The sequence below is a fragment of the Bufo bufo genome, chromosome 2 (assembly GCF_905171765.1).
Source record: "Bufo bufo chromosome 2, aBufBuf1.1, whole genome shotgun sequence".
NCBI classification, from domain to species: domain Eukaryota; kingdom Metazoa; phylum Chordata; class Amphibia; order Anura; family Bufonidae; genus Bufo; species Bufo bufo.
Window position 1 is genome coordinate 739134 of NC_053390.1, and position 8188 is coordinate 747321.

The following is an 8188-nucleotide window of genomic DNA, read 5'->3' on the forward strand; positions in this document are numbered from 1 at the left end:
TTCCTGCTGCAGATACTCCGCCAGTTCTCTCCTCACTTCCGGTACAATTTCCTCTGTTAGGTGGGGCCCGTAGATAGCCAACCGCCTCTTCAGCATAGCGTCAAACCGTACGTGACTATACCAATAATCCAGCTCTGCTCGGTGTTCCCAGGATGCTGCTCCTCGCACTAGGGAAGCCATCCCAATGCTGCCACCAATGTAACGGATCCGCTTCCGTTAATGGACGCTTCCTAGCTTGCGCCGAGGACCACAAGCACCGCACTGGACACCACAAGCACCGCAGACTCCACAAACGCCGTAGCTTAACTGGAGCCGCGCCGTCTTCCTTCCACCCTGAATGAACCTCCAGCATTCAGGACCGTGTGGGAAAGATCTCTCCTCCAGGGAATATGCAGAGCATAGCAATCCCCAGCGTGATGCAGCAATTCCCTCCAATAACGAGACGAGGCTGCGTTTTGAAGGGTTACAAAAACATGAACTGAACTCTTTATTGAGGGCTACCCGCCCGTATTTATGCAGGTCCCCACAATGCATCATGGTCTCCTCCTCTCTGCCTGGAGACACCCGAAGTGCAATTTAATTATCTCCTAGGACAAAGGGAGACCACCAATACACATGTGGGAACAATAGGAGAGGAATCCCCACCCGAATACACAAAATCCTCCCTTCTGTCTGGGATATAATTATGGATTAACATAACTATCACAGACAGTAAAAATACAGTTTTTTAAACATACACTGTAACTTTAAAACCATACATTCCATCTCCATAAACATTACATATTTAAACTCAGCATACATCAAACATAAACACTTCCAAAAATCACACAAATCCCTCCAGCGGATCAAAAGTTTAGTGGAAGTCCTTTATGACCGACCGCAAGCACAATTTCCTGCCCGAAACACTTCCATAGATTTGGGCTGTGCGGTCGGTCAATTTCATGCAGAAAAACGACTAAGTCCCATCTTCAAACGGGACTTAGTCTCTGGAGCTGAAAGTTCAGTATGGCAGAAGGTAAGGGTCAGCGGCGTTCGTGTATCCGCGCATCCGATTCCAGCTCCACAGAATCCCCAGCATACACCGCTGACCGCGTTCGGTCCCACCAACAGTCCAGACATGCGGCACAGTTCTGTCACTGTTCCTGAAGGGCAACATGTCCCGGGGCCATAGTCGTAGGGCAGGAGGCTAGCCATAAGTCCTCTACAATGCCCAGTGGCAAATGGCAGTTTGTCACAGGCCCCAGGAAGGTTAGTGCAACCCCTTGGGCTCCTTACCAGGGGGGTGTGGCTGGGCCCCAGGAAGGTTAGTGCAGCCCCTTGGGCTCCTTACCAGGGGGGCGTGGCTGGGCCCCAGGAAGGTTAGTGCAGCCCCTTGGGCTCCTTACCAGGGGGGCGTGGCTGGGCCCCAGGAAGGTTAGTGCAGCCCCTTGGGCTCCTTACCAGGGGGGTGTGGCTGGGCCCCAGGAAGGTTAGTGCAGCCCCTTGGGCTCCTTACCAGGGGGGGTGTGGCTGGGCTCCAGGAAGGTTAGTGCAGCCCCTTGGGCTCCTTACCAGGGGGGTGTGGCTAAGCTCCAGGAAGGTTAGTGCAGCCCCTTGGGCTCCTTACCAGGGGGGTGTGGCTGGGCCCCAGGAAGGTTAGTGCAGCCCCTTGGGCTCCTTACCAGGGGGGCGTGGCTGGGCTCCAGGAAGGTTAGTGCAGCCCCTTGGGCTCCTTACCAGGGGGCGTGGCTAGGCCCAAGGAAGGTTAGTGCAGCCCCTTGGGCTCCTTACCAGGGGGGTGTGGCTGGGCCCCAGGAAGGTTAGTGCAGCCCCTTGGGCTCCTTACCAGGGGGCGTGGCTGGGCCCCAGGAAGGTTAGTGCAGCCCCTTGGGCTCCTTACCAGGGGGGTGTGGCTGGGCCCCAGGAAGGTTAGTACAGCCCCTTGGGCTCCTTACCAGGGGGGTGTGGCTGGGCTCCAGGAAGGTTAGTGCAGCCCCTTGGGCTCCTTACCAGGGGGGTGTGGCTGGGCTCCAGGAAGGTTAGTGCAGCCCCATGGGCTCCTTACCAGGGGGGGTGTGGCTGGGCTCTAGGAAGGTTAGTGCAGCCCCTTGGGCTCCTTACCAGGGGGCGTGGCTAGGCCCCAGGAAGGTTAGTGCAGCCCCTTGGGCTTCTTACCAGGGGGGTGTGGCTGGGCCCCAGGAAGGTTAGTACAGCCCCTTGGGCTCCTTACCAGGGGGCGTGGCTGGGCCCCAGGAAGGTTAGTGCAGCCCCTTGGGCTCCTTACCAGGGGGGTGTGGCTGGGCCCGAGGAAGGTTAGTGCAGCCCCTTGGGCTCCTTACCAGGGGGGCGTGGCTGGGCTCCAGGAAGGTTAGTGCAGTCCCTTGGGCTCCTTACCAGGGGGGTGTGGCTGGGCCCCAGGAAGGTTAGTGCAGCCCCTTGGGCTCCTTAGCAGGGGGGTGTGGCTGGGCCCCAGGAAGGTTAGTGCAGCCCCTTGGGCTCCTTACCAGGGGGGCGTGGCTGGGCTCCAGGAAGGTTAGTGCAGTCCCTTGGGCTCCTTACCAGGGGGGGTGTGGCTGGGCCCCAGGAAGGTTAGTACAGCCCCTTGGGCTCCTTACCAGGGGGGTGTGGCTGGGCCCCAGGAAGGTTAGTGCAGCCCCTTGGGCTCCTTACCAGGGGGGCGTGGCTGGGCCCCAGGAAGGTTAATGCAGCCCCTTGGGCTCCTTACCAGGGGTGTGTGGCTGGGCTCCAGGAAGGTTAGTGCAGCCCCTTGGGCTCCTTACCAGGGGGGGTGTGGCTGGGCCCCAGGAAGGTTAGTGCAGCCCCTTGGGCTCCTTACCAGGGGGGCGTGGCTGGGCCCCAGGAAGGTTAGTGCAGCCCCTTGGGCTCCTTACCAGGGGGCGTGGCTGGGCCCGAGGAAGGTTAGTGCAGCCCCTTGGGCTCCTTACCAGGGGGGTGTGGCTGGGCCCCAGGAAGGTTAGTGCAGCCCCTTGGGCTCCTTACCAGGGGGCGTGGCTGGGCTCCAGGAAGGTTAGTGCAGCCCCTTGGGCTCCTTACCAGGTGGCGTGGCTGGGCCCCAGGAAGGTTAGTGCAGCCCCTTGGGTTCCTTACCAGGGGGGTGTGGCTGGGCCCCAGGAAGGTTAGTGCAGCCCCTTGGGCTCCTTACCAGGGGGGTGTGGCTGGGCCCCAGGAAGGTTAGTGCAGCCCCTTGGGCTCCTTACCAGGGGGCGTGGCTGGGCCCCAGGAAGGTTAGTGCAGCCCCTTGGGCTCCTTACCAGGGGGGTGTGGCTGGGCCCCAGGAAGGTTAGTACAGCCCCTTGGGCTTCTTACCAGGGGGGATGTGGCTGGGCTCCAGGAAGGTTAGTGCAGCCCCTTGGGCTCCTTACCAGGGGGGCGTGGCTAGGCCCCAGGAAGGTTAGTGCAGCCCCTTGGGCTCCTTACCAGGGGGGTGTGGCTGGGCCCCAGGAAGGTTAGTACAGCCCCTTGGGCTCCTTACCAGGGGGCGTGGCTGGGCCCCAGGAAGGTTAGTGCAGCCCCTTGGGCTCCTTACAAGGGGGGTGTGGCTGGGCCCGAGGAAGGTTAGTGCAGCCCCTTGGGCTCCTTACCAGGGGGGTGTGGCTGGGCCCCAGGAAGGTTAATGCAGCCCCTTGGGCTCCTTACCAGGGGGGTGTGGCTGGGCCCCAGGAAGGTTAGTGCAGCCCCTTGGGCTCCTTACCAGGGGGCGTGGCTGGGCCCCAGGAAGGTTAGTGCAGCCCCTTGGGCTCCTTACCAGGGGGCGTGGCTGGGCTCCAGGAAGGTTAGTGCAGTCCCTTGGGCTCCTTACCAGGGGGGTGTGGCTGGGCTCCAGGAAGGTTAGTGCAGCCCCTTGGGCTCCTTACCAGGAGGGTGTGGCTGGGCTCCAAGAAGGTTAGTACAGCCCCTTGGGCTCCTTACCAGGGGGGCGTGGCTGGGCTCCAGGAAGGTTAGTGCAGTCCCTTGGGCTCTTTACCAGGGGGTGTGGCTGGGCCCGAGGAAGGTTAGTGCAGCCCCTTGGGCTCTTTACCAGGGGGGTGTGGCTGGGCCCCAGGAAGGTTAGTGCAGTCCCTTGGGCTCTTTACCAGGGGGTGTGGCTGGGCCCCAGGAAGGTTAGTGCAGCCCCTTGGGCTCCTTACCCGGGGGGTGTGGCTGGGCTCCAGGAAGGTTAGTGCAGCCACTTGGGCTCCTTATCAGGGGGGCGTGGCTGGGCTCCAGGAAGGTTAGTGCAGTCCCTTAAGCTCTTTACCAGGGGGTGTGGCTGGGCCCGAGGAAGGTTAGTGCAGCCCCTTGGGCTCTTTACCAGGGGGGTGTGGCTGGGCCCCAGGAAGGTTAGTGCAGCCACTTGGGCTCCTTACCAGGGGGGCGTGGCTGGGCTCCAGGAAGGTTAGTGCAGTCCCTTGGGCTCCTTACCAGGGGGGTGTGGCTGGGCCCCAGGAAGGTTAGTGCAGCCCCTTGGGCTCCTTACCAGGGGGCGTGGCTGGGCCCCAGGAAGGTTAGTGCAGCCCCTTGGGCTCCTTACCAGGGGGTCGTGGCTGGGCCCCAGGAAGGTTAGTGCAGCCCCTTGGGCTCCTTACCAGGGGGGGTGTGGCTGGGCCCCAGGAAGGTTAGTGCAGCCCCTTGGGCTCCTTACCAGGGGGGTGTGGCTGGGCCCCAGGAAGGTTAGTGCAGCCCCTTGGGCTCCTTACCAGGGGGCGTGGCTAGGCCCCAGGAAGGTTAGTGCAGCCCCTTGGGCTCCTTACCAGGGGGGTGTGGCTGGGCCCCAGGAAGGTTAGTGCAGCCCCTTGGGCTCCTTACCAGGGGGGCGTGGCTGGGCCCCAGGAAGGTTAGTGCAGCCCCTTGGTCTCTTTACCAGGGGGGTGTGGCTGGGCCCGAGGAAGGTTAGTGCAGCCCCTTGGGCTCCTTACCAGGGGGGCGTGGCTGGGCCCCAGGAAGGTTAGTGCAGCCCCTTGGGCTCCTTACCAGGGGGGTGTGGCTGGGCCCCAGGAAGGTTAGTGCAGCCCCTTGGGCTCCTTACCAGGGGGGTGTGGCTGGGCCCCAGGAAGGTTAGTGCAGCCCCTTGGGCTCCTTACCAGGGGGGTGTGGCTGGGCCCGAGGAAGGTTAGTGCAGCCCCTTGGGCTCCTTACCAGGGGGGCGTGGCTGGGCCCCGGCGTGGCTGGGCCCCAGGAAGGTTAGTGCAGCCCCTTGGGCTCCTTACCAGGGGGGGTGTGGCTGGGCCCGAGGAAGGTTAGTGCAGCCCCTTGGGCTCCTTACCAGGGGTGCGTGGCTGGGCCCCAGGAAGGTTAGTGCAGCCCCTTGGGCTCCTTACCAGGGGGGCGTGGCTGGGCCCCAGGAAGGTTAGTGCAGCCCCTTGGGCTCCTTACCAGGGGGGGTGTGGCTGGGCTCCAGGAAGGTTAGTGCAGCCCCTTGGGCTCCTTACCAGGGGGCGTGGCTGGGCCCCAGGAAGGTTAGTGCAGCCCCTTGGGCTCCTTACCAGGGGGGTGTGGCTGGGCTCCAGGAAGGTTAGTGCAGCCCCTTGGGCTCCTTACCAGGGGGGCGTGGCTGGGCCCCAGGAAGGTTAGTGCAGCCCCTTGGGCTCCTTACCAGGGGGGCGTGGCTGGGCCCCAGGAAGGTTAGTGCAGCCCCTTGGGCTCCTTACCAGGGGGGTGTGGCTGGGCCCCAGGAAGGTTAGTGCAGCCCCTTGGGCTCCTTACCAGGGGGCGTGGCTGGGCCCCAGGAAGGTTAGTGCAGCCCCTTGGGCTCCTTACCAGGCTCATTTACATATCTCTAACATCATTTTTTAAGCACAATAAAAGGACACCGCTTTATAGGACCGGTATATTGCGGACATGCTAGCGGAGATCTGGCCGTGCCTGTCCGCAGCTCTATAGGCTAAAGCAAGGTGACAGAATCCCTTTAAGTTTATTCAGATTTGGCCGTTTCTGGTGCGAGCTTCTGCCCACCCCCCCGCACACGCGTGGGCCCTTCTGCCCACCCCCCCCCGCACACGCGTGGGCCCTTCTGTCTCATCCTCCCGCACACGCGTGGGCCCTTCTGTCTCATCCTCCCGCACACGCGTGGGTCCTTCTGTCCCCCCCCGCACACGCGTGGGCCCTTCTGTCTCATCCTCCCGCACACGCGTGGGCCCTTCTGTCTCATCCTCCCGCACACGCGTGGGCCCTTCTGCCCACCCCCCCCCGCGTGGGCTCTTCTGCCCACCCCCCCCCCGCGTGGGCTCTTCTGCCCACCCCCCCCCGCGTGGGCCCTTCTGCCCACCCCCCGCACACACGTGGGCCCTTCTGCCCACCCCTCCGCACACGCGTGGGCCCTTCTGCCCACCCCCCCCGCGTGGGCCCTTCTGCCCCCCCCCCCCGCGTGGGCCCCTTCTGCCCCCCCCGCACACTACACGTGGGCCCTTCTGCCCCCCCCCCGCACACACACGTGGGCCCTTCTGCCCCCCCCCCCCGCACACACACACACACACGTGGGCCCTTCTGCCCCCCCCGCACACACACACGTGGGCCCTTCTGCCCCCCCTCACACACACACGTGCGCCCTTCTGCCCCCCCCGCACACACACACGTGCGCCTTCTGCCCCCCCCCACACACACACGTGGGCCCTTCTGCCCCCCCCCCCGCACACACACGTGGGCCCTTCTGCCCCCCCCCCCCCGCACACACACGTGGCCCTTCTGCCCCCCCCCCCGCACACACACACGTGGGCCCTTCTGCCCCCCCCCCCCCCGCACACACACACACGTGGGCCCTTCTGCCCCCCCCCCCGCACACACGTGGGCCCTTCTGCCCCCCCCCGCACACACACGTGGGCCCTTCTGCCCCCCCCCCCCGCACACACACGTGCGCCCTTCTGCCCCCCCCCGCACACACACGTGGGCCCTTCTGCCCCCCCACCCGCACACACACGTGGGCCCTTCTGCCCCCCCACCCGCACACACACGTGGGCCCTTCTGCCCCCCACACACACACGTGGGCCCTTCTGCCCACCCCCCCGCACACACACGTGGGCCCTTCTGCCCCCCCACCCGCACACACGTGGCCCCGTCTGCCTCCTCCCCCTGACACCGGTGACCCGGAGCCGCCCTCCCTGACCTTCCCTCTCCTCCTCCACAGGCACACAAGCCTTTGCTACAACAGCGCTCTAATTTCCACGTGACCTAAAAATATCACGTGATGTTGTGACGTCAGCAGGTCGTTACCGAGTATAGTATAAAGCATTTACCCTGCAAACTCTATGGCTAGAACGGCTCCTCCCACGTACAATCTGGTCACATGGGCGTGACGTCATCACAGGTCCTTCAGCCACTACCGAGGATTAAGAATCACGGAGGAAGTTTGGGAGCAGAAGGTGTAATGTGACTGACTGAGGTCCGCAGACGGGGAGCGCTGTGATTGGCTGGAAGCCGGGGTCGGTGGCGTCAGTGACGCTGTGTGATTGGCTGGTGGGGATTTGTTTTATGTGCAGGAAGTAAACCGGTGAGTGACTGCACGTGGCTTCTGGGGCTGTGTGAGGTATGAGGCACTGACTTCTCCATACACCTCCCTCATACACTGTATGTGAGGTATGAGGCACTGACTTCTCCATACACCTCCCTCATACACTGTATGTGAGGTATGAGGCACTGACTTCTCCATACACCTCCCTCATACACTGTATGTGAGGCACTGACTTCTCCATAGACCTCCCTCATACACTGTATGTGAGGCACTGAGGCACTGACTTCTCTATAGACTCCCTCATACACTGTATTTGAGGCACTGACTTCTCTATAGACCCTCCCTCATACACTGTATGGAGGCACTGACTTCTCTATAGACCTCCCTCATTACACTGTATGTGAGGCACTGACTTCTCCATAGACCTCCCTCATACACTGTATGTGAGGCACTGACTTCTCCATAGACCTCCCTCATACCACTGTATGTGAGGCACTGACTTCTCTATAGACCTCACTCATAAACTGTATATGAGGCACTGACTTCTCCATAGACCTCCCTCATACACTGTATGTGAGGCACTGACTTCTCCATAGACCTCCCTCATACACTGTATGTGAGGCACTGACTTCTCTATAGACCTCCCTCATACACTGTATGTGAGGCAACTGACCTTCTCCATAGACCTCCCTCAAACACTGTATGTGATGCACTGACCCTCTCAATAGACCCTCCCTCATACACTGTATGTGAGGCATGAGGCAC